The 24,293-nt window shown below is 45.3% G+C and overlaps 78 non-coding genes across 78 annotated transcripts; 52 read left to right on the top strand and 26 right to left on the bottom strand.

Moving 5' to 3' along the window:
* The first annotated feature begins 298 nt into the window (after positions 1-298).
* Trnac-gca (transfer RNA cysteine (anticodon GCA)) lies at positions 299-370 on the top strand. The gene has a single exon. It is a non-coding gene; the product is annotated as a tRNA-Cys (tRNA).
* Positions 371-644: 274 nt separating this feature from the next.
* Positions 645-716, bottom strand: Trnaa-cgc (transfer RNA alanine (anticodon CGC)). The gene has a single exon. It is a non-coding gene; the product is annotated as a tRNA-Ala (tRNA).
* Positions 717-834: 118 nt separating this feature from the next.
* Trnaw-cca (transfer RNA tryptophan (anticodon CCA)) lies at positions 835-906 on the top strand. Its single transcript has one exon. It is a non-coding gene; the product is annotated as a tRNA-Trp (tRNA).
* A 318-nt stretch (positions 907-1,224) lies between these two features.
* Positions 1,225-1,296, top strand: Trnac-gca (transfer RNA cysteine (anticodon GCA)). Its single transcript has one exon. It is a non-coding gene; the product is annotated as a tRNA-Cys (tRNA).
* A 274-nt stretch (positions 1,297-1,570) lies between these two features.
* On the bottom strand, positions 1,571-1,642 carry Trnaa-cgc (transfer RNA alanine (anticodon CGC)). Its single transcript has one exon. It is a non-coding gene; the product is annotated as a tRNA-Ala (tRNA).
* A 118-nt stretch (positions 1,643-1,760) lies between these two features.
* On the top strand, positions 1,761-1,832 carry Trnaw-cca (transfer RNA tryptophan (anticodon CCA)). The gene has a single exon. It is a non-coding gene; the product is annotated as a tRNA-Trp (tRNA).
* Positions 1,833-2,150: 318 nt separating this feature from the next.
* On the top strand, positions 2,151-2,222 carry Trnac-gca (transfer RNA cysteine (anticodon GCA)). The gene has a single exon. It is a non-coding gene; the product is annotated as a tRNA-Cys (tRNA).
* Positions 2,223-2,496: 274 nt separating this feature from the next.
* Trnaa-cgc (transfer RNA alanine (anticodon CGC)) lies at positions 2,497-2,568 on the bottom strand. Its single transcript has one exon. It is a non-coding gene; the product is annotated as a tRNA-Ala (tRNA).
* Positions 2,569-2,686: 118 nt separating this feature from the next.
* Positions 2,687-2,758, top strand: Trnaw-cca (transfer RNA tryptophan (anticodon CCA)). The gene has a single exon. It is a non-coding gene; the product is annotated as a tRNA-Trp (tRNA).
* A 318-nt stretch (positions 2,759-3,076) lies between these two features.
* On the top strand, positions 3,077-3,148 carry Trnac-gca (transfer RNA cysteine (anticodon GCA)). Its single transcript has one exon. It is a non-coding gene; the product is annotated as a tRNA-Cys (tRNA).
* A 274-nt stretch (positions 3,149-3,422) lies between these two features.
* Trnaa-cgc (transfer RNA alanine (anticodon CGC)) lies at positions 3,423-3,494 on the bottom strand. Its single transcript has one exon. It is a non-coding gene; the product is annotated as a tRNA-Ala (tRNA).
* Positions 3,495-3,612: 118 nt separating this feature from the next.
* Trnaw-cca (transfer RNA tryptophan (anticodon CCA)) lies at positions 3,613-3,684 on the top strand. Its single transcript has one exon. It is a non-coding gene; the product is annotated as a tRNA-Trp (tRNA).
* Positions 3,685-4,002: 318 nt separating this feature from the next.
* Positions 4,003-4,074, top strand: Trnac-gca (transfer RNA cysteine (anticodon GCA)). Its single transcript has one exon. It is a non-coding gene; the product is annotated as a tRNA-Cys (tRNA).
* Positions 4,075-4,348: 274 nt separating this feature from the next.
* On the bottom strand, positions 4,349-4,420 carry Trnaa-cgc (transfer RNA alanine (anticodon CGC)). Its single transcript has one exon. It is a non-coding gene; the product is annotated as a tRNA-Ala (tRNA).
* A 118-nt stretch (positions 4,421-4,538) lies between these two features.
* On the top strand, positions 4,539-4,610 carry Trnaw-cca (transfer RNA tryptophan (anticodon CCA)). The gene has a single exon. It is a non-coding gene; the product is annotated as a tRNA-Trp (tRNA).
* A 318-nt stretch (positions 4,611-4,928) lies between these two features.
* Positions 4,929-5,000, top strand: Trnac-gca (transfer RNA cysteine (anticodon GCA)). The gene has a single exon. It is a non-coding gene; the product is annotated as a tRNA-Cys (tRNA).
* Positions 5,001-5,274: 274 nt separating this feature from the next.
* On the bottom strand, positions 5,275-5,346 carry Trnaa-cgc (transfer RNA alanine (anticodon CGC)). Its single transcript has one exon. It is a non-coding gene; the product is annotated as a tRNA-Ala (tRNA).
* A 118-nt stretch (positions 5,347-5,464) lies between these two features.
* Trnaw-cca (transfer RNA tryptophan (anticodon CCA)) lies at positions 5,465-5,536 on the top strand. Its single transcript has one exon. It is a non-coding gene; the product is annotated as a tRNA-Trp (tRNA).
* A 318-nt stretch (positions 5,537-5,854) lies between these two features.
* Positions 5,855-5,926, top strand: Trnac-gca (transfer RNA cysteine (anticodon GCA)). Its single transcript has one exon. It is a non-coding gene; the product is annotated as a tRNA-Cys (tRNA).
* A 274-nt stretch (positions 5,927-6,200) lies between these two features.
* On the bottom strand, positions 6,201-6,272 carry Trnaa-cgc (transfer RNA alanine (anticodon CGC)). The gene has a single exon. It is a non-coding gene; the product is annotated as a tRNA-Ala (tRNA).
* A 118-nt stretch (positions 6,273-6,390) lies between these two features.
* On the top strand, positions 6,391-6,462 carry Trnaw-cca (transfer RNA tryptophan (anticodon CCA)). Its single transcript has one exon. It is a non-coding gene; the product is annotated as a tRNA-Trp (tRNA).
* Positions 6,463-6,780: 318 nt separating this feature from the next.
* Trnac-gca (transfer RNA cysteine (anticodon GCA)) lies at positions 6,781-6,852 on the top strand. Its single transcript has one exon. It is a non-coding gene; the product is annotated as a tRNA-Cys (tRNA).
* Positions 6,853-7,126: 274 nt separating this feature from the next.
* On the bottom strand, positions 7,127-7,198 carry Trnaa-cgc (transfer RNA alanine (anticodon CGC)). The gene has a single exon. It is a non-coding gene; the product is annotated as a tRNA-Ala (tRNA).
* Positions 7,199-7,316: 118 nt separating this feature from the next.
* Trnaw-cca (transfer RNA tryptophan (anticodon CCA)) lies at positions 7,317-7,388 on the top strand. Its single transcript has one exon. It is a non-coding gene; the product is annotated as a tRNA-Trp (tRNA).
* Positions 7,389-7,706: 318 nt separating this feature from the next.
* Trnac-gca (transfer RNA cysteine (anticodon GCA)) lies at positions 7,707-7,778 on the top strand. The gene has a single exon. It is a non-coding gene; the product is annotated as a tRNA-Cys (tRNA).
* Positions 7,779-8,052: 274 nt separating this feature from the next.
* Positions 8,053-8,124, bottom strand: Trnaa-cgc (transfer RNA alanine (anticodon CGC)). Its single transcript has one exon. It is a non-coding gene; the product is annotated as a tRNA-Ala (tRNA).
* Positions 8,125-8,242: 118 nt separating this feature from the next.
* Positions 8,243-8,314, top strand: Trnaw-cca (transfer RNA tryptophan (anticodon CCA)). The gene has a single exon. It is a non-coding gene; the product is annotated as a tRNA-Trp (tRNA).
* Positions 8,315-8,632: 318 nt separating this feature from the next.
* On the top strand, positions 8,633-8,704 carry Trnac-gca (transfer RNA cysteine (anticodon GCA)). Its single transcript has one exon. It is a non-coding gene; the product is annotated as a tRNA-Cys (tRNA).
* Positions 8,705-8,978: 274 nt separating this feature from the next.
* Trnaa-cgc (transfer RNA alanine (anticodon CGC)) lies at positions 8,979-9,050 on the bottom strand. The gene has a single exon. It is a non-coding gene; the product is annotated as a tRNA-Ala (tRNA).
* Positions 9,051-9,168: 118 nt separating this feature from the next.
* Trnaw-cca (transfer RNA tryptophan (anticodon CCA)) lies at positions 9,169-9,240 on the top strand. Its single transcript has one exon. It is a non-coding gene; the product is annotated as a tRNA-Trp (tRNA).
* Positions 9,241-9,558: 318 nt separating this feature from the next.
* On the top strand, positions 9,559-9,630 carry Trnac-gca (transfer RNA cysteine (anticodon GCA)). The gene has a single exon. It is a non-coding gene; the product is annotated as a tRNA-Cys (tRNA).
* A 274-nt stretch (positions 9,631-9,904) lies between these two features.
* On the bottom strand, positions 9,905-9,976 carry Trnaa-cgc (transfer RNA alanine (anticodon CGC)). Its single transcript has one exon. It is a non-coding gene; the product is annotated as a tRNA-Ala (tRNA).
* A 118-nt stretch (positions 9,977-10,094) lies between these two features.
* On the top strand, positions 10,095-10,166 carry Trnaw-cca (transfer RNA tryptophan (anticodon CCA)). Its single transcript has one exon. It is a non-coding gene; the product is annotated as a tRNA-Trp (tRNA).
* Positions 10,167-10,484: 318 nt separating this feature from the next.
* On the top strand, positions 10,485-10,556 carry Trnac-gca (transfer RNA cysteine (anticodon GCA)). The gene has a single exon. It is a non-coding gene; the product is annotated as a tRNA-Cys (tRNA).
* Positions 10,557-10,830: 274 nt separating this feature from the next.
* Positions 10,831-10,902, bottom strand: Trnaa-cgc (transfer RNA alanine (anticodon CGC)). Its single transcript has one exon. It is a non-coding gene; the product is annotated as a tRNA-Ala (tRNA).
* A 118-nt stretch (positions 10,903-11,020) lies between these two features.
* On the top strand, positions 11,021-11,092 carry Trnaw-cca (transfer RNA tryptophan (anticodon CCA)). The gene has a single exon. It is a non-coding gene; the product is annotated as a tRNA-Trp (tRNA).
* Positions 11,093-11,410: 318 nt separating this feature from the next.
* Trnac-gca (transfer RNA cysteine (anticodon GCA)) lies at positions 11,411-11,482 on the top strand. Its single transcript has one exon. It is a non-coding gene; the product is annotated as a tRNA-Cys (tRNA).
* A 274-nt stretch (positions 11,483-11,756) lies between these two features.
* Trnaa-cgc (transfer RNA alanine (anticodon CGC)) lies at positions 11,757-11,828 on the bottom strand. The gene has a single exon. It is a non-coding gene; the product is annotated as a tRNA-Ala (tRNA).
* A 118-nt stretch (positions 11,829-11,946) lies between these two features.
* Trnaw-cca (transfer RNA tryptophan (anticodon CCA)) lies at positions 11,947-12,018 on the top strand. Its single transcript has one exon. It is a non-coding gene; the product is annotated as a tRNA-Trp (tRNA).
* A 318-nt stretch (positions 12,019-12,336) lies between these two features.
* Trnac-gca (transfer RNA cysteine (anticodon GCA)) lies at positions 12,337-12,408 on the top strand. The gene has a single exon. It is a non-coding gene; the product is annotated as a tRNA-Cys (tRNA).
* Positions 12,409-12,682: 274 nt separating this feature from the next.
* On the bottom strand, positions 12,683-12,754 carry Trnaa-cgc (transfer RNA alanine (anticodon CGC)). Its single transcript has one exon. It is a non-coding gene; the product is annotated as a tRNA-Ala (tRNA).
* Positions 12,755-12,872: 118 nt separating this feature from the next.
* On the top strand, positions 12,873-12,944 carry Trnaw-cca (transfer RNA tryptophan (anticodon CCA)). Its single transcript has one exon. It is a non-coding gene; the product is annotated as a tRNA-Trp (tRNA).
* Positions 12,945-13,262: 318 nt separating this feature from the next.
* Trnac-gca (transfer RNA cysteine (anticodon GCA)) lies at positions 13,263-13,334 on the top strand. The gene has a single exon. It is a non-coding gene; the product is annotated as a tRNA-Cys (tRNA).
* Positions 13,335-13,608: 274 nt separating this feature from the next.
* Trnaa-cgc (transfer RNA alanine (anticodon CGC)) lies at positions 13,609-13,680 on the bottom strand. Its single transcript has one exon. It is a non-coding gene; the product is annotated as a tRNA-Ala (tRNA).
* A 118-nt stretch (positions 13,681-13,798) lies between these two features.
* On the top strand, positions 13,799-13,870 carry Trnac-gca (transfer RNA cysteine (anticodon GCA)). Its single transcript has one exon. It is a non-coding gene; the product is annotated as a tRNA-Cys (tRNA).
* A 318-nt stretch (positions 13,871-14,188) lies between these two features.
* Positions 14,189-14,260, top strand: Trnac-gca (transfer RNA cysteine (anticodon GCA)). The gene has a single exon. It is a non-coding gene; the product is annotated as a tRNA-Cys (tRNA).
* A 274-nt stretch (positions 14,261-14,534) lies between these two features.
* Positions 14,535-14,606, bottom strand: Trnaa-cgc (transfer RNA alanine (anticodon CGC)). Its single transcript has one exon. It is a non-coding gene; the product is annotated as a tRNA-Ala (tRNA).
* Positions 14,607-14,724: 118 nt separating this feature from the next.
* On the top strand, positions 14,725-14,796 carry Trnaw-cca (transfer RNA tryptophan (anticodon CCA)). Its single transcript has one exon. It is a non-coding gene; the product is annotated as a tRNA-Trp (tRNA).
* Positions 14,797-15,114: 318 nt separating this feature from the next.
* Trnac-gca (transfer RNA cysteine (anticodon GCA)) lies at positions 15,115-15,186 on the top strand. Its single transcript has one exon. It is a non-coding gene; the product is annotated as a tRNA-Cys (tRNA).
* A 274-nt stretch (positions 15,187-15,460) lies between these two features.
* Trnaa-cgc (transfer RNA alanine (anticodon CGC)) lies at positions 15,461-15,532 on the bottom strand. The gene has a single exon. It is a non-coding gene; the product is annotated as a tRNA-Ala (tRNA).
* A 118-nt stretch (positions 15,533-15,650) lies between these two features.
* On the top strand, positions 15,651-15,722 carry Trnaw-cca (transfer RNA tryptophan (anticodon CCA)). The gene has a single exon. It is a non-coding gene; the product is annotated as a tRNA-Trp (tRNA).
* Positions 15,723-16,040: 318 nt separating this feature from the next.
* Trnac-gca (transfer RNA cysteine (anticodon GCA)) lies at positions 16,041-16,112 on the top strand. The gene has a single exon. It is a non-coding gene; the product is annotated as a tRNA-Cys (tRNA).
* Positions 16,113-16,386: 274 nt separating this feature from the next.
* Trnaa-cgc (transfer RNA alanine (anticodon CGC)) lies at positions 16,387-16,458 on the bottom strand. The gene has a single exon. It is a non-coding gene; the product is annotated as a tRNA-Ala (tRNA).
* Positions 16,459-16,576: 118 nt separating this feature from the next.
* Trnaw-cca (transfer RNA tryptophan (anticodon CCA)) lies at positions 16,577-16,648 on the top strand. Its single transcript has one exon. It is a non-coding gene; the product is annotated as a tRNA-Trp (tRNA).
* A 318-nt stretch (positions 16,649-16,966) lies between these two features.
* Positions 16,967-17,038, top strand: Trnac-gca (transfer RNA cysteine (anticodon GCA)). Its single transcript has one exon. It is a non-coding gene; the product is annotated as a tRNA-Cys (tRNA).
* A 274-nt stretch (positions 17,039-17,312) lies between these two features.
* On the bottom strand, positions 17,313-17,384 carry Trnaa-cgc (transfer RNA alanine (anticodon CGC)). The gene has a single exon. It is a non-coding gene; the product is annotated as a tRNA-Ala (tRNA).
* Positions 17,385-17,502: 118 nt separating this feature from the next.
* On the top strand, positions 17,503-17,574 carry Trnaw-cca (transfer RNA tryptophan (anticodon CCA)). Its single transcript has one exon. It is a non-coding gene; the product is annotated as a tRNA-Trp (tRNA).
* Positions 17,575-17,892: 318 nt separating this feature from the next.
* On the top strand, positions 17,893-17,964 carry Trnac-gca (transfer RNA cysteine (anticodon GCA)). Its single transcript has one exon. It is a non-coding gene; the product is annotated as a tRNA-Cys (tRNA).
* Positions 17,965-18,238: 274 nt separating this feature from the next.
* Trnaa-cgc (transfer RNA alanine (anticodon CGC)) lies at positions 18,239-18,310 on the bottom strand. The gene has a single exon. It is a non-coding gene; the product is annotated as a tRNA-Ala (tRNA).
* Positions 18,311-18,428: 118 nt separating this feature from the next.
* On the top strand, positions 18,429-18,500 carry Trnaw-cca (transfer RNA tryptophan (anticodon CCA)). Its single transcript has one exon. It is a non-coding gene; the product is annotated as a tRNA-Trp (tRNA).
* A 318-nt stretch (positions 18,501-18,818) lies between these two features.
* Positions 18,819-18,890, top strand: Trnac-gca (transfer RNA cysteine (anticodon GCA)). Its single transcript has one exon. It is a non-coding gene; the product is annotated as a tRNA-Cys (tRNA).
* Positions 18,891-19,164: 274 nt separating this feature from the next.
* Positions 19,165-19,236, bottom strand: Trnaa-cgc (transfer RNA alanine (anticodon CGC)). Its single transcript has one exon. It is a non-coding gene; the product is annotated as a tRNA-Ala (tRNA).
* A 118-nt stretch (positions 19,237-19,354) lies between these two features.
* On the top strand, positions 19,355-19,426 carry Trnaw-cca (transfer RNA tryptophan (anticodon CCA)). The gene has a single exon. It is a non-coding gene; the product is annotated as a tRNA-Trp (tRNA).
* Positions 19,427-19,744: 318 nt separating this feature from the next.
* Trnac-gca (transfer RNA cysteine (anticodon GCA)) lies at positions 19,745-19,816 on the top strand. Its single transcript has one exon. It is a non-coding gene; the product is annotated as a tRNA-Cys (tRNA).
* A 274-nt stretch (positions 19,817-20,090) lies between these two features.
* On the bottom strand, positions 20,091-20,162 carry Trnaa-cgc (transfer RNA alanine (anticodon CGC)). The gene has a single exon. It is a non-coding gene; the product is annotated as a tRNA-Ala (tRNA).
* A 118-nt stretch (positions 20,163-20,280) lies between these two features.
* On the top strand, positions 20,281-20,352 carry Trnaw-cca (transfer RNA tryptophan (anticodon CCA)). The gene has a single exon. It is a non-coding gene; the product is annotated as a tRNA-Trp (tRNA).
* Positions 20,353-20,670: 318 nt separating this feature from the next.
* On the top strand, positions 20,671-20,742 carry Trnac-gca (transfer RNA cysteine (anticodon GCA)). The gene has a single exon. It is a non-coding gene; the product is annotated as a tRNA-Cys (tRNA).
* Positions 20,743-21,016: 274 nt separating this feature from the next.
* Positions 21,017-21,088, bottom strand: Trnaa-cgc (transfer RNA alanine (anticodon CGC)). Its single transcript has one exon. It is a non-coding gene; the product is annotated as a tRNA-Ala (tRNA).
* Positions 21,089-21,206: 118 nt separating this feature from the next.
* Positions 21,207-21,278, top strand: Trnaw-cca (transfer RNA tryptophan (anticodon CCA)). Its single transcript has one exon. It is a non-coding gene; the product is annotated as a tRNA-Trp (tRNA).
* Positions 21,279-21,596: 318 nt separating this feature from the next.
* Positions 21,597-21,668, top strand: Trnac-gca (transfer RNA cysteine (anticodon GCA)). The gene has a single exon. It is a non-coding gene; the product is annotated as a tRNA-Cys (tRNA).
* Positions 21,669-21,942: 274 nt separating this feature from the next.
* Positions 21,943-22,014, bottom strand: Trnav-cac (transfer RNA valine (anticodon CAC)). The gene has a single exon. It is a non-coding gene; the product is annotated as a tRNA-Val (tRNA).
* A 118-nt stretch (positions 22,015-22,132) lies between these two features.
* On the top strand, positions 22,133-22,204 carry Trnaw-cca (transfer RNA tryptophan (anticodon CCA)). Its single transcript has one exon. It is a non-coding gene; the product is annotated as a tRNA-Trp (tRNA).
* Positions 22,205-22,522: 318 nt separating this feature from the next.
* On the top strand, positions 22,523-22,594 carry Trnac-gca (transfer RNA cysteine (anticodon GCA)). Its single transcript has one exon. It is a non-coding gene; the product is annotated as a tRNA-Cys (tRNA).
* Positions 22,595-22,868: 274 nt separating this feature from the next.
* Positions 22,869-22,940, bottom strand: Trnav-cac (transfer RNA valine (anticodon CAC)). The gene has a single exon. It is a non-coding gene; the product is annotated as a tRNA-Val (tRNA).
* A 118-nt stretch (positions 22,941-23,058) lies between these two features.
* Trnaw-cca (transfer RNA tryptophan (anticodon CCA)) lies at positions 23,059-23,130 on the top strand. Its single transcript has one exon. It is a non-coding gene; the product is annotated as a tRNA-Trp (tRNA).
* A 318-nt stretch (positions 23,131-23,448) lies between these two features.
* Trnac-gca (transfer RNA cysteine (anticodon GCA)) lies at positions 23,449-23,520 on the top strand. Its single transcript has one exon. It is a non-coding gene; the product is annotated as a tRNA-Cys (tRNA).
* Positions 23,521-23,794: 274 nt separating this feature from the next.
* Positions 23,795-23,866, bottom strand: Trnav-cac (transfer RNA valine (anticodon CAC)). Its single transcript has one exon. It is a non-coding gene; the product is annotated as a tRNA-Val (tRNA).
* Positions 23,867-23,984: 118 nt separating this feature from the next.
* Positions 23,985-24,056, top strand: Trnaw-cca (transfer RNA tryptophan (anticodon CCA)). Its single transcript has one exon. It is a non-coding gene; the product is annotated as a tRNA-Trp (tRNA).
* Positions 24,057-24,293: the final 237 nt, after the last annotated feature.

Genomic DNA, 24,293 nt, shown 5'->3' with positions numbered 1-24,293 from the left:
AAAGCCATAGGCGAGTATGTCAGTTTAATCAGATACCAAACGATTACAAAGAACGGACGAACAGAACTTGCTTGAAAAAAGCTACTAGTGCAATTTTCGCATTCTGACATTAAGGTGAAGGCGCCGACTCGCACTTTCTCCAGGCGCGAGGTGTCTAGTATTTTTGATATTTATATCGTTTAACGCTAATATATAACTGAGAGATAATGATTACACGATATTTTGCTCGATTAGACGTCTTTAGCCAGGCAGAGTGTAATATTTTTCGTTAAGTTATGGGAATAGGAAGATCGTGAAAGGGGGTATAGCTCAGTCGTAGAGCATTCGACTGCAGATCGAGAGGTCCCCGGTTCAATCCCGGGTGCCCCCTTCATTTTTCAGTATCTCGAAAAAACAAAAGACGATTGTCGCGGTGAGTTGCAAATACATGTTTGAGATGCACTCCGCACGCCATACCGAAGGCTTTGGAGCAACATTTCAATGGGAGGATCGCAGCCAAGGGTCTTGCAGGTCATCGTCCTGCCGCCATGAGGTCGAACTGTACGAAATCCACTTGCTTGGGGGAAGAATCTTGTACACTGAATTTTATAGAATATGGTGATAAGCAAAAGTTTTCATGTACTGCTGCACGGAGAAACAAAAATTGGAGGAGCTGGGATTTGAACCCAGGACTTTCTGCATGCGAAGCAGACACTCTACCACTGAGTTACACCCCCGCCAGAGCAAGTACATCTGGGACGAGTCTCTCCTGGATACTACTGTCATTATTTCTTAGGTTTGAACGGTACAGTAAGTTTTCGAGGAACCTATTCATGACAAGACCTAAGCAGCGTCGACTCCGTGGCGCAACGGTAGCGCGTCTGACTCCAGATCAGAAGGTTGCGTGTTCAAATCACGTCGGGGTCACAATGAAATTTTCGTTTACGAAAGCCATAGGCGAGTATGTCAGTTTAATCAGATACCAAACGATTACAAAGAACGGACGAACAGAACTTGCTTGAAAAAAGCTACTAGTGCAATTTTCGCATTCTGACATTAAGGTGAAGGCGCCGACTCGCACTTTCTCCAGGCGCGAGGTGTCTAGTATTTTTGATATTTATATCGTTTAACGCTAATATATAACTGAGAGATAATGATTACACGATATTTTGCTCGATTAGACGTCTTTAGCCAGGCAGAGTGTAATATTTTTCGTTAAGTTATGGGAATAGGAAGATCGTGAAAGGGGGTATAGCTCAGTCGTAGAGCATTCGACTGCAGATCGAGAGGTCCCCGGTTCAATCCCGGGTGCCCCCTTCATTTTTCAGTATCTCGAAAAAACAAAAGACGATTGTCGCGGTGAGTTGCAAATACATGTTTGAGATGCACTCCGCACGCCATACCGAAGGCTTTGGAGCAACATTTCAATGGGAGGATCGCAGCCAAGGGTCTTGCAGGTCATCGTCCTGCCGCCATGAGGTCGAACTGTACGAAATCCACTTGCTTGGGGGAAGAATCTTGTACACTGAATTTTATAGAATATGGTGATAGGCAAAAGTTTTCATGTACTGCTGCACGGAGAAACAAAAATTGGAGGAGCTGGGATTTGAACCCAGGACTTTCTGCATGCGAAGCAGACACTCTACCACTGAGTTACACCCCCGCCAGAGCAAGTACATCTGGGACGAGTCTCTCCTGGATACTACTGTCATTATTTCTTAGGTTTGAACGGTACAGTAAGTTTTCGAGGAACCTATTCATGACAAGACCTAAGCAGCGTCGACTCCGTGGCGCAACGGTAGCGCGTCTGATTCCAGATCAGAAGGTTGCGTGTTCAAATCACGTCGGGGTCACAATGAAATTTTCGTTTACGAAAGCCATAGGCGAGTATGTCAGTTTAATCAGATACCAAACGATTACAAAGAACGGACGAACAGAACTTGCTTGAAAAAAGCTACTAGTGCAATTTTCGCATTCTGACATTAAGGTGAAGGCGCCGACTCGCACTTTCTCCAGGCGCGAGGTGTCTAGTATTTTTGATATTTATATCGTTTAACGCTAATATATAACTGAGAGATAATGATTACACGATATTTTGCTCGATTAGACGTCTTTAGCCAGGCAGAGTGTAATATTTTTCGTTAAGTTATGGGAATAGGAAGATCGTAAAAGGGGGTATAGCTCAGTCGTAGAGCATTCGACTGCAGATCGAGAGGTCCCCGGTTCAATCCCGGGTGCCCCCTTCATTTTTCAGTATCTCGAAAAAACAAAAGACGATTGTCGCGGTGAGTTGCAAATACATGTTTGAGATGCACTCCGCACGCCATACCGAAGGCTTTGGAGCAACATTTCAATGGGAGGATCGCAGCCAAGGGTCTTGCAGGTCATCGTCCTGCCGCCATGAGGTCGAACTGTACGAAATCCACTTGCTTGGGGGAAGAATCTTGTACACTGAATTTTATAGAATATGGTGATAGGCAAAAGTTTTCATGTACTGCTGCACGGAGAAACAAAAATTGGAGGAGCTGGGATTTGAACCCAGGACTTTCTGCATGCGAAGCAGACACTCTACCACTGAGTTACACCCCCGCCAGAGCAAGTACATCTGGGACGAGTCTCTCCTGGATACTACTGTCATTATTTCTTAGGTTTGAACGGTACAGTAAGTTTTCGAGGAACCTATTCATGACAAGACCTAAGCAGCGTCGACTCCGTGGCGCAACGGTAGCGCGTCTGACTCCAGATCAGAAGGTTGCGTGTTCAAATCACGTCGGGGTCACAATGAAATTTTCGTTTACGAAAGCCATAGGCGAGTATGTCAGTTTAATCAGATACCAAACGATTACAAAGAACGGACGAACAGAACTTGCTTGAAAAAAGCTACTAGTGCAATTTTCGCATTCTGACATTAAGGTGAAGGCGCCGACTCGCACTTTCTCCAGGCGCGAGGTGTCTAGTATTTTTGATATTTATATCGTTTAACGCTAATATATAACTGAGAGATAATGATTACACGATATTTTGCTCGATTAGACGTCTTTAGCCAGGCAGAGTGTAATATTTTTCGTTAAGTTATGGGAATAGGAAGATCGTGAAAGGGGGTATAGCTCAGTCGTAGAGCATTCGACTGCAGATCGAGAGGTCCCCGGTTCAATCCCGGGTGCCCCCTTCATTTTTCAGTATCTCGAAAAAACAAAAGACGATTGTCGCGGTGAGTTGCAAATACATGTTTGAGATGCACTCCGCACGCCATACCGAAGGCTTTGGAGCAACATTTCAATGGGAGGATCGCAGCCAAGGGTCTTGCAGGTCATCGTCCTGCCGCCATGAGGTCGAACTGTACGAAATCCACTTGCTTGGGGGAAGAATCTTGTACACTGAATTTTATAGAATATGGTGATAGGCAAAAGTTTTCATGTACTGCTGCACGGAGAAACAAAAATTGGAGGAGCTGGGATTCGAACCCAGGACTTTCTGCATGCGAAGCAGACACTCTACCACTGAGTTACACCCCCGCCAGAGCAAGTACATCTGGGACGAGTCTCTCCTGGATACTACTGTCATTATTTCTTAGGTTTGAACGGTACAGTAAGTTTTCGAGGAACCTATTCATGACAAGACCTAAGCAGCGTCGACTCCGTGGCGCAGCGGTAGCGCGTCTGACTCCAGATCAGAAGGTTGCGTGTTCAAATCACGTCGGGGTCACAATGAAATTTTCGTTTACGAAAGCCATAGGCGAGTATGTCAGTTTAATCAGATACCAAACGATTACAAAGAACGGACGAACAGAACTTGCTTGAAAAAAGCTACTAGTGCAATTTTCGCATTCTGACATTAAGGTGAAGGCGCCGACTCGCACTTTCTCCAGGCGCGAGGTGTCTAGTATTTTTGATATTTATATCGTTTAACGCTAATATATAACTGAGAGATAATGATTACACGATATTTTGCTCGATTAGACGTCTTTAGCCAGGCAGAGTGTAATATTTTTCGTTAAGTTATGGGAATAGGAAGATCGTGAAAGGGGGTATAGCTCAGTCGTAGAGCATTCGACTGCAGATCGAGAGGTCCCCGGTTCAATCCCGGGTGCCCCCTTCATTTTTCAGTATCTCGAAAAAACAAAAGACGATTGTCGCGGTGAGTTGCAAATACATGTTTGAGATGCACTCCGCACGCCATACCGAAGGCTTTGGAGCAACATTTCAATGGGAGGATCGCAGCCAAGGGTCTTGCAGGTCATCGTCCTGCCGCCATGAGGTCGAACTGTACGAAATCCACTTGCTTGGGGGAAGAATCTTGTACACTGAATTTTATAGAATATGGTGATAGGCAAAAGTTTTCATGTACTGCTGCACGGAGAAACAAAAATTGGAGGAGCTGGGATTTGAACCCAGGACTTTCTGCATGCGAAGCAGACACTCTACCACTGAGTTACACCCCCGCCAGAGCAAGTACATCTGGGACGAGTCTCTCCTGGATACTACTGTCATTATTTCTTAGGTTTGAACGGTACAGTAAGTTTTCGAGGAACCTATTCATGACAAGACCTAAGCAGCGTCGACTCCGTGGCGCAACGGTAGCGCGTCTGACTCCAGATCAGAAGGTTGCGTGTTCAAATCACGTCGGGGTCACAATGAAATTTTCGTTTACGAAAGCAATAGGCGAGTATGTCAGTTTAATCAGATACCAAACGATTACAAAGAACGGACGAACAGAACTTGCTTGAAAAAAGCTACTAGTGCAATTTTCGCATTCTGACATTAAGGTGAAGGCGCCGACTCGCACTTTCTCCAGGCGCGAGGTGTCTAGTATTTTTGATATTTATATCGTTTAACGCTAATATATAACTGAGAGATAATGATTACACGATATTTTGCTCGATTAGACGTCTTTAGCCAGGCAGAGTGTAATATTTTTCGTTAAGTTATGGGAATCGGAAGATCGTGAAAGGGGGTATAGCTCAGTCGTAGAGCATTCGACTGCAGATCGAGAGGTCCCCGGTTCAATCCCGGGTGCCCCCTTCATTTTTCAGTATCTCGAAAAAACAAAAGACGATTGTCGCGGTGAGTTGCAAATACATGTTTGAGATGCACTCCGCACGCCATACCGAAGGCTTTGGAGCAACATTTCAATGGGAGGATCGCAGCCAAGGGTCTTGCAGGTCATCGTCCTGCCGCCATGAGGTCGAACTGTACGAAATCCACTTGCTTGGGGGAAGAATCTTGTACACTGAATTTTATAGAATATGGTGATAGGCAAAAGTTTTCATGTACTGCTGCACGGAGAAACAAAAATTGGAGGAGCTGGGATTTGAACCCAGGACTTTCTGCATGCGAAGCAGACACTCTACCACTGAGTTACACCCCCGCCAGAGCAAGTACATCTGGGACGAGTCTCTCCTGGATACTACTGTCATTATTTCTTAGGTTTGAACGGTACAGTAAGTTTTCGAGGAACCTATTCATGACAAGACCTAAGCAGCGTCGACTCCGTGGCGCAACGGTAGCGCGTCTGACTCCAGATCAGAAGGTTGCGTGTTCAAATCACGTCGGGGTCACAATGAAATTTTCGTTTACGAAAGCCATAGGCGAGTATGTCAGTTTAATCAGATACCAAACGATTACAAAGAACGGACGAACAGAACTTGCTTGAAAAAAGCTACTAGTGCAATTTTCGCATTCTGACATTAAGGTGAAGGCGCCGACTCGCACTTTCTCCAGGCGCGAGGTGTCTAGTATTTTTGATATTTATATCGTTTAACGCTAATATATAACTGAGAGATAATGATTACACGATATTTTGCTCGATTAGACGTCTTTAGCCAGGCAGAGTGTAATATTTTTCGTTAAGTTATGGGAATAGGAAGATCGTGAAAGGGGGTATAGCTCAGTCGTAGAGCATTCGACTGCAGATCGAGAGGTCCCCGGTTCAATCCCGGGTGCCCCCTTCATTTTTCAGTATCTCGAAAAAACAAAAGACGATTGTCGCGGTGAGTTGCAAATACATGTTTGAGATGCACTCCGCACGCCATACCGAAGGCTTTGGAGCAACATTTCAATGGGAGGATCGCAGCCAAGGGTCTTGCAGGTCATCGTCCTGCCGCCATGAGGTCGAACTGTACGAAATCCACTTGCTTGGGGGAAGAATCTTGTACACTGAATTTTATAGAATATGGTGATAGGCAAAAGTTTTCATGTACTGCTGCACGGAGAAACAAAAATTGGAGGAGCTGGGATTTGAACCCAGGACTTTCTGCATGCGAAGCAGACACTCTACCACTGAGTTACACCCCCGCCAGAGCAAGTACATCTGGGACGAGTCTCTCCTGGATACTACTGTCATTATTTCTTAGGTTTGAACGGTACAGTAAGTTTTCGAGGAACCTATTCATGACAAGACCTAAGCAGCGTCGACTCCGTGGCGCAACGGTAGCGCGTCTGACTCCAGATCAGAAGGTTGCGTGTTCAAATCACGTCGGGGTCACAATGAAATTTTCGTTTACGAAAGCCATAGGCGAGTATGTCAGTTTAATCAGATACCAAACGATTACAAAGAACGGACGAACAGAACTTGCTTGAAAAAAGCTACTAGTGCAATTTTCGCATTCTGACATTAAGGTGAAGGCGCCGACTCGCACTTTCTCCAGGCGCGAGGTGTCTAGTATTTTTGATATTTATATCGTTTAACGCTAATATATAACTGAGAGATAATGATTACACGATATTTTGCTCGATTAGACGTCTTTAGCCAGGCAGAGTGTAATATTTTTCGTTAAGTTATGGGAATAGGAAGATCGTGAAAGGGGGTATAGCTCAGTCGTAGAGCATTCGACTGCAGATCGAGAGGTCCCCGGTTCAATCCCGGGTGCCCCCTTCATTTTTCAGTATCTCGAAAAAACAAAAGACGATTGTCGCGGTGAGTTGCAAATACATGTTTGAGATGCACTCCGCACGCCATACCGAAGGCTTTGGAGCAACATTTCAATGGGAGGATCGCAGCCAAGGGTCTTGCAGGTCATCGTCCTGCCGCCATGAGGTCGAACTGTACGAAATCCACTTGCTAGGGGGAAGAATCTTGTACACTGAATTTTATAGAATATGGTGATAGGCAAAAGTTTTCATGTACTGCTGCACGGAGAAACAAAAATTGGAGGAGCTGGGATTTGAACCCAGGACTTTCTGCATGCGAAGCAGACACTCTACCACTGAGTTACACCCCCGCCAGAGCAAGTACATCTGGGACGAGTCTCTCCTGGATACTACTGTCATTATTTCTTAGGTTTGGACGGTACAGTAAGTTTTCGAGGAACCTATTCATGACAAGACCTAAGCAGCGTCGACTCCGTGGCGCAACGGTAGCGCGTCTGACTCCAGATCAGAAGTTTGCGTGTTCAAATCACGTCGGGGTCACAATGAAATTTTCGTTTACGAAAGCCATAGGCGAGTATGTCAGTTTAATCAGATACCAAACGATTACAAAGAACGGACGAACAGAACTTGCTTGAAAAAAGCTACTAGTGCAATTTTCGCATTCTGACATTAAGGTGAAGGCGCCGACTCGCACTTTCTCCAGGCGCGAGGTGTCTAGTATTTTTGATATTTATATCGTTTAACGCTAATATATAACTGAGAGATAATGATTACACGATATTTTGCTCGATTAGACGTCTTTAGCCAGGCAGAGTGTAATATTTTTCGTTAAGTTATGGGAATAGGAAGATCGTGAAAGGGGGTATAGCTCAGTCGTAGAGCATTCGACTGCAGATCGAGAGGTCCCCGGTTCAATCCCGGGTGCCCCCTTCATTTTTCAGTATCTCGAAAAAACAAAAGACGATTGTCGCGGTGAGTTGCAAATACATGTTTGAGATGCACTCCGCACGCCATACCGAAGGCTTTGGAGCAACATTTCAATGGGAGGATCGCAGCCAAGGGTCTTGCAGGTCATCGTCCTGCCGCCATGAGGTCGAACTGTACGAAATCCACTTGCTTGGGGGAAGAATCTTGTACACTGAATTTTATAGAATATGGTGATAGGCAAAAGTTTTCATGTACTGCTGCACGGAGAAACAAAAATTGGAGGAGCTGGGATTTGAACCCAGGACTTTCTGCATGCGAAGCAGACACTCTACCACTGAGTTACACCCCCGCCAGAGCAAGTACATCTGGGACGAGTCTCTCCTGGATACTACTGTCATTATTTCTTAGGTTTGAACGGCACAGTAAGTTTTCGAGGAACCTATTCATGACAAGACCTAAGCAGCGTCGACTCCGTGGCGCAACGGTAGCGCGTCTGACTCCAGATCAGAAGGTTGCGTGTTCAAATCACGTCGGGGTCACAATGAAATTTTCGTTTACGAAAGCCATAGGCGAGTATGTCAGTTTAATCAGATACCAAACGATTACAAAGAACGGACGAACAGAACTTGCTTGAAAAAAGCTACTAGTGCAATTTTCGCATTCTGACATTAAGGTGAAGGCGCCGACTCGCACTTTCTCCAGGCGCGAGGTGTCTAGTATTTTTGATATTTATATCGTTTAACGCTAATATATAACTGAGAGATAATGATTACACGATATTTTGCTCGATTAGACGTCTTTAGCCAGGCAGAGTGTAATATTTTTCGTTAAGTTATGGGAATAGGAAGATCGTGAAAGGGGGTATAGCTCAGTCGTAGAGCATTCGACTGCAGATCGAGAGGTCCCCGGTTCAATCCCGGGTGCCCCCTTCATTTTTCAGTATCTCGAAAAAACAAAAGACGATTGTCGCGGTGAGTTGCAAATACATGTTTGAGATGCACTCCGCACGCCATACCGAAGGCTTTGGAGCAACATTTCAATGGGAGGATCGCAGCCAAGGGTCTTGCAGGTCATCGTCCTGCCGCCATGAGGTCGAACTGTACGAAATCCACTTGCTTGGGGGAAGAATCTTGTACACTGAATTTTATAGAATATGGTGATAGGCAAAAGTTTTCATGTACTGCTGCACGGAGAAACAAAAATTGGAGGAGCTGGGATTTGAACCCAGGACTTTCTGCATGCGAAGCAGACACTCTACCACTGAGTTACACCCCCGCCAGAGCAAGTACATCTGGGACGAGTCTCTCCTGGATACTACTGTCATTATTTCTTAGGTTTGAACGGTAAAGTAAGTTTTCGAGGAACCTATTCATGACAAGACCTAAGCAGCGTCGACTCCGTGGCGCAACGGTAGCGCGTCTGACTCCAGATCAGAAGGTTGCGTGTTCAAATCACGTCGGGGTCACAATGAAATTTTCGTTTACGAAAGCCATAGGCGAGTATGTCAGTTTAATCAGATACCAAACGATTACAAAGAACGGACGAACAGAACTTGCTTGAAAAAAGCTACTAGTGCAATTTTCGCATTCTGACATTAAGGTGAAGGCGCCGACTCGCACTTTCTCCAGGCGCGAGGTGTCTAGTATTTTTGATATTTATATCGTTTAACGCTAATATATAACTGAGAGATAATGATTACACGATATTTTGCTCGATTAGACGTCTTTAGCCAGGCAGAGTGTAATATTTTTCGTTAAGTTATGGGAATAGGAAGATCGTGAAAGGGGGTATAGCTCAGTCGTAGAGCATTCGACTGCAGATCGAGAGGTCCCCGGTTCAATCCCGGGTGCCCCCTTCATTTTTCAGTATCTCGAAAAAACAAAAGACGATTGTCGCGGTGAGTTGCAAATACATGTTTGAGATGCACTCCGCACGCCATACCGAAGGCTTTGGAGCAACATTTCAATGGGAGGATCGCAGCCAAGGGTCTTGCAGGTCATCGTCCTGCCGCCATGAGGTCGAACTGTACGAAATCCACTTGCTTGGGGGAAGAATCTTGTACACTGAATTTTATAGAATATGGTGATAGGCAAAAGTTTTCATGTACTGCTGCACGGAGAAACAAAAATTGGAGGAGCTGGGATTTGAACCCAGGACTTTCTGCATGCGAAGCAGACACTCTACCACTGAGTTACACCCCCGCCAGAGCAAGTACATCTGGGACGAGTCTCTCCTGGATACTACTGTCATTATTTCTTAGGTTTGAACGGTACAGTAAGTTTTCGAGGAATCTATTCATGACAAGACCTAAGCAGCGTCGACTCCGTGGCGCAACGGTAGCGCGTCTGACTCCAGATCAGAAGGTTGCGTGTTCAAATCACGTCGGGGTCACAATGAAATTTTCGTTTACGAAAGCCATAGGCGAGTATGTCAGTTTAATCAGATACCAAACGATTACAAAGAACGGACGAACAGAACTTGCTTGAAAAAAGCTACTAGTGCAATTTTCGCATTCTGACATTAAGGTGAAGGCGCCGACTCGCACTTTCTCCAGGCGCGAGGTGTCTAGTATTTTTGATATTTATATCGTTTAACGCTAATATATAACTGAGAGATAATGATTACACGATATTTTGCTCGATTAGACGTCTTTAGCCAGGCAGAGTGTAATATTTTTCGTTAAGTTATGGGAATAGGAAGATCGTGAGAGGGGGTATGGCTCAGTCGTAGAGCATTCGACTGCAGATCGAGAGGTCCCCGGTTCAATCCCGGGTGCCCCCTTCATTTTTCAGTATCTCGAAAAAACAAAAGACGATTGTCGCGGTGAGTTGCAAATACATGTTTGAGATGCACTCCGCACGCCATACCGAAGGTTTTGGAGCAACATTTCAATGGGAGGATCGCAGCCAAGGGTCTTGCAGGTCATCGTCCTGCCGCCATGAGGTCGAACTGTACGAAATCCACTTGCTTGGGGGAAGAATCTTGTACACTGAATTTTATAGAATATGGTGATAGGCAAAAGTTTTCATGTACTGCTGCACGGAGAAACAAAAATTGGAGGAGCTGGGATTTGAACCCAGGACTTTCTGCATGCGAAGCAGACACTCTACCACTGAGTTACACCCCCGCCAGAGCAAGTACATCTGGGACGAGTCTCTCCTGGATACTACTGTCATTATTTCTTAGGTTTGAACGGTACAGTAAGTTTTCGAGGAACCTATTCATGACAAGACCTAAGCAGCGTCGACTCCGTGGCGCAACGGTAGCGCGTCTGACTCCAGATCAGAAGGTTGCGTGTTCAAATCACGTCGGGGTCACAATGAAATTTTCGTTTACGAAAGCCATAGGCGAGTATGTCAGTTTAATCAGATACCAAACGATTACAAAGAACGGACGAACAGAACTTGCTTGAAAAAAGCTACTAGTGCAATTTTCGCATTCTGACATTAAGGTGAAGGCGCCGACTCGCACTTTCTCCAGGCGCGAGGTGTCTAGTATTTTTGATATTTATATCGTTTAACGCTAATATATAACTGAGAGATAATGATTACACGATATTTTGCTCGATTAGACGTCTTTAGCCAGGCAGAGTGTAATATTTTTCGTTAAGTTATGGGAATAGGAAGATCGTGAAAGGGGGTATAGCTCAGTCGTAGAGCATTCGACTGCAGATCGAGAGGTCCCCGGTTCAATCCCGGGTGCCCCCTTCATTTTTCAGTATCTCGAAAAAGCAAAAGACGATTGTCGCGGTGAGTTGCAAATACATGTTTGAGATGCACTCCGCACGCCATACCGAAGGCTTTGGAGCAACATTTCAATGGGAGGATCGCAGCCAAGGGTCTTGCAGGTCATCGTCCTGCCGCCATGAGGTCGAACTGTACGAAATCCACTTGCTTGGGGGAAGAATCTTGTACACTGAATTTTATAGAATATGGTGATAGGCAAAAGTTTTCATGTACTGCTGCACGGAGAAACAAAAATTGGAGGAGCTGGGATTTGAACCCAGGACTTTCTGCATGCGAAGCAGACACTCTACCACTGAGTTACACCCCCGCCAGAGCAAGTACATCTGGGACGAGTCTCTCCTGGATACTACTGTCATTATTTCTTAGGTTTGAACGGTACAGTAAGTTTTCGAGGAACCTATTCATGACAAGACCTAAGCAGCGTCGACTCCGTGGCGCAACGGTAGCGCGTCTGACTCCAGATCAGAAGGTTGCGTGTTCAAATCACGTCGGGGTCACAATGAAATTTTCGTTTACGAAAGCCATAGGCGAGTATGTCAGTTTAATCAGATACCAAACGATTACAAAGAACGGACGAACAGAACTTGCTTGAAAAAAGCTACTAGTGCAATTTTCGCATTCTGACATTAAGGTGAAGGCGCCGACTCGCACTTTCTCCAGGCGCGAGGTGTCTAGTATTTTTGATATTTATATCGTTTAACGCTAATATATAACTGAGAGATAATGATTACACGATATTTTGCTCGATTAGACGTCTTTAGCCAGGCAGAGTGTAATATTTTTCGTTAAGTTATGGGAATAGGAAGATCGTGAAAGGGGGTATAGCTCAGTCGTAGAGCATTCGACTGCAGATCGAGAGGTCCCCGGTTCAATCCCGGGTGCCCCCTTCATTTTTCAGTATCTCGAAAAAACAAAAGACGATTGTCGCGGTGAGTTGCAAATACATGTTTGAGATGCACTCCGCACGCCATACCGAAGGCTTTGGAGCAACATTTCAATGGGAGGATCGCAGCCAAGGGTCTTGCAGGTCATCGTCCTGCCGCCATGAGGTCGAACTGTACGAAATCCACTTGCTTGGGGGAAGAATCTTGTACACTGAATTTTATAGAATATGGTGATAGGCAAAAGTTTTCATGTACTGCTGCACGGAGAAACAAAAATTGGAGGAGCTGGGATTTGAACCCAGGACTTTCTGCATGCGAAGCAGACACTCTACCACTGAGTTACACCCCCGCCAGAGCAAGTACATCTGGGACGAGTCTCTCCTGGATACTACTGTCATTATTTCTTAGGTTTGAACGGTACAGTAAGTTTTCGAGGAACCTATTCATGACAAGACCTAAGCAGCGTCGACTCCGTGGCGCAACGGTAGCGCGTCTGACTCCAGATCAGAAGGTTGCGTGTTCAAATCACGTCGGGGTCACAATGAAATTTTCGTTTACGAAAGCCATAGGCGAGTATGTCAGTTTAATCAGATACCAAACGATTACAAAGAACGGACGAACAGAACTTGCTTGAAAAAAGCTACTAGTGCAATTTTCGCATTCTGACATTAAGGTGAAGGCGCCGACTCGCACTTTCTCCAGGCGCGAGGTGTCTAGTATTTTTGATATTTATATCGTTTAACGCTAATATATAACTGAGAGATAATGATTACACGATATTTTGCTCGATTAGACGTCTTTAGCCAGGCAGAGTGTAATATTTTTCGTTAAGTTATGGGAATAGGAAGATCGTGAAAGGGGGTATAGCTCAGTCGTAGAGCATTCGACTGCAGATCGAGAGGTCCCCGGTTCAATCCCGGGTGCCCCCTTCATTTTTCAGTATCTCGAAAAAGCAAAAGACGATTGTCGCGGTGAGTTGCAAATACATGTTTGAGATGCACTCCGCACGCCATACCGAAGGCTTTGGAGCAACATTTCAATGGGAGGATCGCAGCCAAGGGTCTTGCAGGTCATCGTCCTGCCGCCATGAGGTCGAACTGTACGAAATCCACTTGCTTGGGGGAAGAATCTTGTACACTGAATTTTATAGAATATGGTGATAGGCAAAAGTTTTCATGTACTGCTGCACGGAGAAACAAAAATTGGAGGAGCTGGGATTTGAACCCAGGACTTTCTGCATGCGAAGCAGACACTCTACCACTGAGTTACACCCCCGCCAGAGCAAGTACATCTGGGACGAGTCTCTCCTGGATACTACTGTCATTATTTCTTAGGTTTGAACGGTACAGTAAGTTTTCGAGGAACCTATTCATGACAAGACCTAAGCAGCGTCGACTCCGTGGCGCAACGGTAGCGCGTCTGACTGCAGATCAGAAGGTTGCGTGTTCAAATCACGTCGGGGTCACAATGAAATTTTCGTTTACGAAAGCCATAGGCGAGTATGTCAGTTTAATCAGATACCAAACGATTACAAAGAACGGACGAACAGAACTTGCTTGAAAAAAGCTACTAGTGCAATTTTCGCATTCTGACATTAAGGTGAAGGCGCCGACTCGCACTTTCTCCAGGCGCGAGGTGTCTAGTATTTTTGATATTTATATCGTTTAACGCTAATATATAACTGAGAGATAATGATTACACGATATTTTGCTCGATTAGACGTCTTTAGCCAGGCAGAGTGTAATATTTTTCGTTAAGTTATGGGAATAGGAAGATCGTGAAAGGGGGTATAGCTCAGTCGTAGAGCATTCGACTGCAGATCGAGAGGTCCCCGGTTCAATCCCGGGTGCCCCCTTCATTTTTCAGTATCTCGAAAAAACAAAAGACGATTGTCGCGGTGAGTTGCAAATACATGTTTGAGATGCACTCCGCACGCCATACCGAAGGCTTTGGAGCAACATTTCAATGGGAGGATCGCAGCCAAGGGTCTTGCAGGTCATCGTCCTGCCGCCATGAGGTCGAACTGTACGAAATCCACTTGCTTGGGGGAAGAATCTTGTACACTGAATTTTATAGAATATGGTGATAGGCAAAAGTTTTCATGTACTGCTGCACGGAGAAACAAAAATTGGAGGAGCTGGGATTTGAACCCAGGACTTTCTGCATGCGAAGCAGACACTCTACCACTGAGTTACACCCCCGCCAGAGCAAGTACATCTGGGACGAGTCTCTCCTGGATACTACTGTCATTATTTCTTAGGTTTGAACGGTACAGTAAGTTTTCGAGGAACCTATTCATGACAAGACCTAAGCAGCGTCGACTCCGTGGCGCAACGGTAGCGCGTCTGACTCCAGATCAGAAGGTTGCGTGTTCAAATCACGTCGGGGTCACAATGAAATTTTCGTTTACGAAAGCCATAGGCGAGTATGTCAGTTTAATCAGATACCAAACGATTACAAAGAACGGACGAACAGAACTTGCTTGAAAAAAGCTACTAGTGCAATTTTCGCATTCTGACATTAAGGTGAAGGCGCCGACTCGCACTTTCTCCAGGCGCGAGGTGTCTAGTATTTTTGATATTTATATCGTTTAACGCTAATATATAACTGAGAGATAATGATTACACGATATTTTGCTCGATTAGACGTCTTTAGCCAGGCAGAGTGTAATATTTTTCGTTAAGTTATGGGAATAGGAAGATCGTGAAAGGGGGTATAGCTCAGTCGTAGAGCATTCGACTGCAGATCGAGAGGTCCCCGGTTCAATCCCGAGTGCCCCCTTCATTTTTCAGTATCTCGAAAAAACAAAAGACGATTGTCGCGGTGAGTTGCAAATACATGTTTGAGATGCACTCCGCACGCCATACCGAAGGCTTTGGAGCAACATTTCAATGGGAGGATCGCAGCCAAGGGTCTTGCAGGTCATCGTCCTGCCGCCATGAGGTCGAACTGTACGAAATCCACTTGCTTGGGGGAAGAATCTTGTACACTGAATTTTATAGAATATGGTGATAGGCAAAAGTTTTCATGTACTGCTGCACGGAGAAACAAAAATTGGAGGAGCTGGTATTTGAACCCAGGACTTTCTGCATGCGAAGCAGACACTCTACCACTGAGTTACACCCCCGCCAGAGCAAGTACATCTGGGACGAGTCTCTCCTGGATACTACTGTCATTATTTCTTAGGTTTGAACGGTACAGTAAGTTTTCGAGGAACCTATTCATGACAAGACCTAAGCAGCGTCGACTCCGTGGCGCAACGGTAGCGCGTCTGACTCCAGATCAGAATGTTGCGTGTTCAAATCACGTCGGGGTCACAATGAAATTTTCGTTTACGAAAGCCATAGGCGAGTATGTCAGTTTAATCAGATACCAAACGATTACAAAGAACGGACGAACAGAACTTGCTTGAAAAAAGCTACTAGTGCAATTTTCGCATTCTGACATTAAGGTGAAGGCGCCGACTCGCACTTTCTCCAGGCGCGAGGTGTCTAGTATTTTTGATATTCATATCGTTTAACGCTAATATATAACTGAGAGATAATGATTACACGATATTTTGCTCGATTAGACGTCTTTAGCCAGGCAGAGTGTAATATTTTTCGTTAAGTTATGGGAATAGGAAGATCGTGAAAGGGGGTATAGCTCAGTCGTAGAGCATTCGACTGCAGATCGAGAGGTCCCCGGTTCAATCCCGGGTGCCCCCTTCATTTTTCAGTATCTCGAAAAAACAAAAGACGATTGTCGCGGTGAGTTGCAAATACATGTTTGAGATGCACTCCGCACGCCATACCGAAGGCTTTGGAGCAACATTTCAATGGGAGGATCGCAGCCAAGGGTCTTGCAGGTCATCGTCCTGCCGCCATGAGGTCGAACTGTACGAAATCCACTTGCTTGGGGGAAGAATCTTGTACACTGAATTTTATAGAATATGGTGATAGGCAAAAGTTTTCATGTACTGCTGCACGGAGAAACAAAAATTGGAGGAGCTGGGATTTGAACCCAGGACTTTCTGCATGCGAAGCAGACACTCTACCACTGAGTTACACCCCCGCCAGAGCAAGTACATCTGGGACGAGTCTCTCCTGGATACTACTGTCATTATTTCTTAGGTTTGAACGGTACAGTAAGTTTTCGAGGAACCTATTCATGACAAGACCTAAGCAGCGTCGACTCCGTGGCGCAACGGTAGCGCGTCTGACTCCAGATCAGAATGTTGCGTGTTCAAATCACGTCGGGGTCACAATGAAATTTTCGTTTACGAAAGCCATAGGCGAGTATGTCAGTTTAATCAGATACCAAACGATTACAAAGAACGGACGAACAGAACTTGCTTGAAAAAAGCTACTAGTGCAATTTTCGCATTCTGACATTAAGGTGAAGGCGCCGACTCGCACTTTCTCCAGGCGCGAGGTGTCTAGTATTTTTGATATTTATATCGTTTAACGCTAATATATAACTGAGAGATAATGATTACACGATATTTTGCTCGATTAGACGTCTTTAGCCAGGCAGAGTGTAACATTTTTCGTTAAGTTATGGGAATAGGAAGATCGTGAAAGGGGGTATAGCTCAGTCGTAGAGCATTCGACTGCAGATCGAGAGGTCCCCGGTTCAATCCCGGGTGCCCCCTTCATTTTTCAGTATCTCGAAAAAACAAAAGACGATTGTCGCGGTGAGTTGCAAATACATGTTTGAGATGCACTCCGCACGCCATACCGAAGGCTTTGGAGCAACATTTCAATGGGAGGATCGCAGCCAAGGGTCTTGCAGGTCATCGTCCTGCCGCCATGAGGTCGAACTGTACGAAATCCACTTGCTTGGGGGAAGAATCTTGTACACTGAATTTTATAGAATATGGTGATAGGCAAAAGTTTTCATGTACTGCTGCACGGAGAAACAAAAATTGGAGGAGCTGGGATTTGAACCCAGGACTTTCTGCATGCGAAGCAGACACTCTACCACTGAGTTACACCCCCGCCAGAGCAAGTACATCTGGGACGAGTCTCTCCTGGATACTACTGTCATTATTTCTTAGGTTTGAACGGTACAGTAAGTTTTCGAGGAACCTATTCATGACAAGACCTAAGCAGCGTCGACTCCGTGGCGCAAAGGTAGCGCGTCTGACTCCAGATCAGAAGGTTGCGTGTTCAAATCACGTCGGGGTCACAATGAAATTTTCGTTTACGAAAGCCATAGGCGAGTATGTCAGTTTAATCAGATACCAAACGATTACAAAGAACGGACGAACAGAACTTGCTTGAAAAAAGCTACTAGTGCAATTTTCGCATTCTGACATTAAGGTGAAGGCGCCGACTCGCACTTTCTCCAGGCGCGAGGTGTCTAGTATTTTTGATATTTATATCGTTTAACGCTAATATATAACTGAGAGATAATGATTACACGATATTTTGCTCGATTAGACGTCTTTAGCCAGGCAGAGTGTAATATTTTTCGTTAAGTTATGGGAATAGGAAGATCGTGAAAGGGGGTATAGCTCAGTCGTAGAGCATTCGACTGCAGATCGAGAGGTCCCCGGTTCAATCCCGGGTGCCCCCTTCATTTTTCAGTATCTCGAAAAAGCAAAAGACGATTGTCGCGGTGAGTTGCAAATACATGTTTGAGATGCACTCCGCACGCCATACCGAAGGCTTTGGAGCAACATTTCAATGGGAGGATCGCAGCCAAGGGTCTTGCAGGTCATCGTCCTGCCGCCATGAGGTCGAACTGTACGAAATCCACTTGCTTGGGGGAAGAATCTTGTACACTGAATTTTATAGAATATGGTGATAGGCAAAAGTTTTCATGTACTGCTGCACGGAGAAACAAAAATTGGAGGAGCTGGGATTTGAACCCAGGACTTTCTGCATGCGAAGCAGACACTCTACCACTGAGTTACACCCCCGCCAGAGCAAGTACATCTGGGACGAGTCTCTCCTGGATACTACTGTCATTATTTCTTAGGTTTGAACGGTACAGTAAGTTTTCGAGGAACCTATTCATGACAAGACCTAAGCAGCGTCGACTCCGTGGCGCAACGGTAGCGCGTCTGACTCCAGATCAGAAGGTTGCGCGTTCAAATCACGTCGGGGTCACAATGAAATTTTCGTTTACGAAAGCCATAGGCGAGTATGTCAGTTTAATCAGATACCAAACGATTACAAAGAACGGACGAACAGAACTTGCTTGAAAAAAGCTACTAGTGCAATTTTCGCATTCTGACATTAAGGTGAAGGCGCCGACTCGCACTTTCTCCAGGCGCGAGGTGTCTAGTATTTTTGATATTTATATCGTTTAACGCTAATATATAACTGAGAGATAATGATTACACGATATTTTGCTCGATTAGACGTCTTTAGCCAGGCAGAGTGTAATATTTTTCGTTAAGTTATGGGAATAGGAAGATCGTGAAAGGGGGTATAGCTCAGTCGTAGAGCATTCGACTGCAGATCGAGAGGTCCCCGGTTCAATCCCGGGTGCCCCCTTCATTTTTCAGTATCTCGAAAAAACAAAAGACGATTGTCGCGGTGAGTTGCAAATACATGTTTGAGATGCACTCCGCACGCCATACCGAAGGCTTTGGAGCAACATTTCAATGGGAGGATCGCAGCCAAGGGTCTTGCAGGTCATCGTCCTGCCGCCATGAGGTCGAACTGTACGAAATCCACTTGCTTGGGGGAAGAATCTTGTACACTGAATTTTATAGAATATGGTGATAGGCAAAAGTTTTCATGTACTGCTGCACGGAGAAACAAAAATTGGAGGAGCTGGGATTTGAACCCAGGACTTTCTGCATGCGAAGCAGACACTCTACCACTGAGTTACACCCCCGCCAGAGCAAGTACATCTGGGACGAGTCTCTCCTGGATACTACTGTCATTATTTCTTAGGTTTGAACGGTACAGTAAGTTTTCGAGGAACCTATTCATGACAAGACCTAAGCAGCGTCGACTCCGTGGCGCAACGGTAGCGCGTCTGACTCCAGATCAGAAGGTTGCGTGTTCACATCACGTCGGGGTCACAATGAAATTTTCGTTTACGAAAGCCATAGGCGAGTATGTCAGTTTAATCAGATACCAAACGATTACAAAGAACGGACGAACAGAACTTGCTTGAAAAAAGCTACTAGTGCAATTTTCGCATTCTGACATTAAGGTGAAGGCGCCGACTCGCACTTTCTCCAGGCGCGAGGTGTCTAGTATTTTTGATATTTATATCGTTTAACGCTAATATATAACTGAGAGATAATGATTACACGATATTTTGCTCGATTAGACGTCTTTAGCCAGGCAGAGTGTAATATTTTTCGTTAAGTCATGGGAATAGGAAGATCGTGAAAGGGGGTATAGCTCAGTCGTAGAGCATTCGACTGCAGATCGAGAAGTCCCCGGTTCAATCCCGGGTGCCCCCTTCATTTTTCAGTATCTCGAAAAAACAAAAGACGATTGTCGCGGTGAGTTGCAAATACATGTTTGAGATGCACTCCGCACGCCATACCGAAGGCTTTGGAGCAACATTTCAATGGGAGGATCGCAGCCAAGGGTCTTGCAGGTCATCGTCCTGCCGCCATGAGGTCGAACTGTACGAAATCCACTTGCTTGGGGGAAGAATCTTGTACACTGAATTTTATAGAATATGGTGATAGGCAAAAGTTTTCATGTACTGCTGCACGGAGAAACAAAAATTGGAGGAGCTGGGATTTGAACCCAGGACTTTCTGCATGCGAAGCAGACACTCTACCACTGAGTTACACCCCCGCCAGAGCAAGTACATCTGGGACGAGTCTCTCCTGGATACTACTGTCATTATTTCTTAGGTTTGAACGGTACAGTAAGTTTTCGAGGAACCTATTCATGACAAGACCTAAGCAGCGTCGACTCCGTGGCGCAACGGTAGCGCGTCTGACTCCAGATCAGAAGGTTGCGTGTTCAAATCACGTCGGGGTCACAATGAAATTTTCGTTTACGAAAGCCATAGGCGAGTATGTCAGTTTAATCAGATACCAAACGATTACAAAGAACGGACGAACAGAACTTGCTTGAAAAAAGCTACTAGTGCAATTTTCGCATTCTGACATTAAGGTGAAGGCGCCGACTCGCACTTTCTCCAGGCGCGAGGTGTCTAGTATTTTTGATATTTATATCGTTTAACGCTAATATATAACTGAGAGATAATGATTACACGATATTTTGCTCGATTAGACGTCTTTAGCCAGGCAGAGTGTAATATTTTTCGTTAAGTTATGGGAATAGGAAGATCGTGAAAGGGGGTATAGCTCAGTCGTAGAGCATTCGACTGCAGATCGAGGGGTCCCCGGTTCAATCCCGGGTGCCCCCTTCATTTTTCAGTATCTCGAAAAAACAAAAGACGATTGTCGCGGTGAGTTGCAAATACATGTTTGAGATGCACTCCGCACGCCTTACCGAAGGCTTTGGAGCAACATTTCAATGGGAGGATCGCAGCCAAGGGTCTTGCAGGTCATCGTCCTGCCGCCATGAGGTCGAACTGTACGAAATCCACTTGCTTGGGGGAAGAATCTTGTACACTGAATTTTATAGAATATGGTGATAGGCAAAAGTTTTCATGTACTGCTGCACGGAGAAACAAAAATTGGAGGAGCTGGGATTTGAACCCAGGACTTTCTGCATGCGAAGCAGACACTCTACCACTGAGTTACACCCCCGCCAGAGCAAGTACATCTGGGACGAGTCTCTCCTGGATACTACTGTCATTATTTCTTAGGTTTGAACGGTACAGTAAGTTTTCGAGGAACCTATTCATGACAAGACCTAAGCAGCGTCGACTCCGTGGCGCAACGGTAGCGCGTCTGACTCCAGATCAGAAGGTTGCGTGTTCAAATCACGTCGGGGTCACAATGAAATTTTCGTTTACGAAAGCCATAGGCGAGTATGTCAGTTTAATCAGATACCAAACGATTACAAAGAACGGACGAACAGAACTTGCTTGAAAAAAGCTTCTAGTGCAATTTTCGCATTCTGACATTAAGGTGAAGGCGCCGACTCGCACTTTCTCCAGGCGCGAGGTGTCTAGTATTTTTGATATTTATATCGTTTAACGCTAATATATAACTGAGAGATAATGATTACACGATATTTTGCTCGATTAGACGTCTTTAGCCAGGCAGAGTGTAATATTTTTCGTTAAGTTATGGGAATAGGAAGATCGTGAAAGGGGGTATAGCTCAGTCGTAGAGCATTCGACTGCAGATCGAGAGGTCCCCGGTTCAATCCCGGGTGCCCCCTTCATTTTTCAGTATCTCGAAAAAACAAAAGACGATTGTCGCGGTGAGTTGCAAATACATGTTTGAGATGCACTCCGCACGCCATACCGAAGGCTTTGGAGCAACATTTCAATGGGAGGATCGCAGCCAAGGGTCTTGCAGGTCATCGTCCTGCCGCCATGAGGTCGAACTGTACGAAATCCACTTGCTTGGGGGAAGAATCTTGTACACTGAATTTTATAGAATATGGTGATAGGCAAAAGTTTTCATGTACTGCTGCACGGAGAAACAAAAATTGGAGGAGCTGGGATTTGAACCCAGGACTTTCTGCATGTGAAGCAGACACTCTACCACTGAGTTACACCCCCGCCAGAGCAAGTACATCTGGGACGAGTCTCTCCTGGATACTACTGTCATTATTTCTTAGGTTTGAACGGTAAAGTAAGTTTTCGAGGAACCTATTCATGACAAGACCTAAGCAGCGTCGACTCCGTGGCGCAACGGCAGCGCGTCTGACTCCAGATCAGAAGGTTGCGTGTTCAAATCACGTCGGGGTCACAATGAAATTTTCGTTTACGAAAGCCATAGGCGAGTATGTCAGTTTAATCAGATACCAAACGATTACAAAGAACGGACGAACAGAACTTGCTTGAAAAAAGCTTCTAGTGCAATTTTCGCATTCTGACATTAAGGTGAAGGCGCCGACTCGCACTTTCTCCAGGCGCGAGGTGTCTAGTATTTTTGATATTTATATCGTTTAACGCTAATATATAACTGAGAGATAATGATTACACGATATTTTGCTCGATTAGACGTCTTTAGCCAGGCAGAGTGTAATATTTTTCGTTAAGTTATGGGAATAGGAAGATCGTGAAAGGGGGTATAGCTCAGTCGTAGAGCATTCGACTGCAGATCGAGAGGTCCCCGGTTCAATCCCGGGTGCCCCCTTCATTTTTCAGTATCTCGAAAAAACAAAAGACGATTGTCGCGGTGAGTTGCAAATACATGTTTGAGATGCACTCCGCACGCCATACCGAAGGCTTTGGAGCAACATTTCAATGGGAGGATCGCAGCCAAGGGTCTTGCAGGTCATCGTCCTGCCGCCATGAGGTCGAACTGTACGAAATCCACTTGCTTGGGGGAAGAATCTTGTACACTGAATTTTATAGAATATGGTGATAGGCAAAAGTTTTCATGTACTGCTGCACGGAGAAACAAAAATTGGAGGAGCTGGGATTTGAACCCAGGACTTTCTGCATGTGAAGCAGACACTCTACCACTGAGTTACACCCCCGCCAGAGCAAGTACATCTGGGACGAGTCTCTCCTGGATACTACTGTCATTATTTCTTAGGTTTGAACGGTAAAGTAAGTTTTCGAGGAACCTATTCATGACAAGACCTAAGCAGCGTCGACTCCGTGGCGCAACGGCAGCGCGTCTGACTCCAGATCAGAAGGTTGCGTGTTCAAATCACGTCGGGGTCACAATGAAATTTTCGTTTACGAAAGCCATAGGCGAGTATGTCAGTTTAATCAGATACCAAACGATTACAAAGAACGGACGAACAGAACTTGCTTGAAAAAAGCTACTAGTGCAATTTTCGCATTCTGACATTAAGGTGAAGGCGCCGACTCGCACTTTCTCCAGGCGCGAGGTGTCTAGTATTTTTGATATTTATATCGTTTAACGCTAATATATAACTGAGAGATAATGATTACACGATATTTTGCTCGATTAGACGTCTTTAGCCAGGCAGAGTGTAATATTTTTCGTTAAGTTATGGGAATAGGAAGATCGTGAAAGGGGGTATAGCTCAGTCGTAGAGCATTCGACTGCAGATCGAGAGGTCCCCGGTTCAATCCCGGGTGCCCCCTTCATTTTTCAGTATCTCGAAAAAACAAAAGACGATTGTCGCGGTGAGTTGCAAATACATGTTTGAGATGCACTCCGCACGCCATACCGAAGGCTTTGGAGCAACATTTCAATGGGAGGATCGCAGCCAAGGGTCTTGCAGGTCATCGTCCTGCCGCCATGAGGTCGAACTGTACGAAATCCACTTGCTTGGGGGAAGAATCTTGTACACTGAATTTTATAGAATATGGTGATAGGCAAAAGTTTTCATGTACTGCTGCACGGAGAAACAAAAATTGGAGGAGCTGGGATTTGAACCCAGGACTTTCTGCATGTGAAGCAGACACTCTACCACTGAGTTACACCCCCGCCAGAGCAAGTACATCTGGGACGAGTCTCTCCTGGATACTACTGTCATTATTTCTTAGGTTTGAACGGTAAAGTAAGTTTTCGAGGAACCTATTCATGACAAGACCTAAGCAGCGTCGACTCCGTGGCGCAACGGCAGCGCGTCTGACTCCAGATCAGAAGGTTGCGTGTTCAAATCACGTCGGGGTCACAATGAAATTTTCGTTTACGAAAGCCATAGGCGAGTATGTCAGTTTAATCAGATACCAAACGATTACAAAGAACGGACGAACAGAACTTGCTTGAAAAAAGCTACTAGTGCAATTTTCGCATTCTGACATTAAGGTGAAGGCGCCGACTCGCACTTTCTCCAGGCGCGAGGTGTCTAGTATTTTTGATATTTATATCGTTTAACGCTAATATATAACTGAGAGATAATGATTACACG

Source organism: Schistocerca cancellata, chromosome 3 (genome assembly GCF_023864275.1).
Source record: "Schistocerca cancellata isolate TAMUIC-IGC-003103 chromosome 3, iqSchCanc2.1, whole genome shotgun sequence".
Classification (NCBI taxonomy): domain Eukaryota; kingdom Metazoa; phylum Arthropoda; class Insecta; order Orthoptera; family Acrididae; genus Schistocerca; species Schistocerca cancellata.
This window is presented reverse-complemented; position numbering and strand designations above follow the sequence as displayed.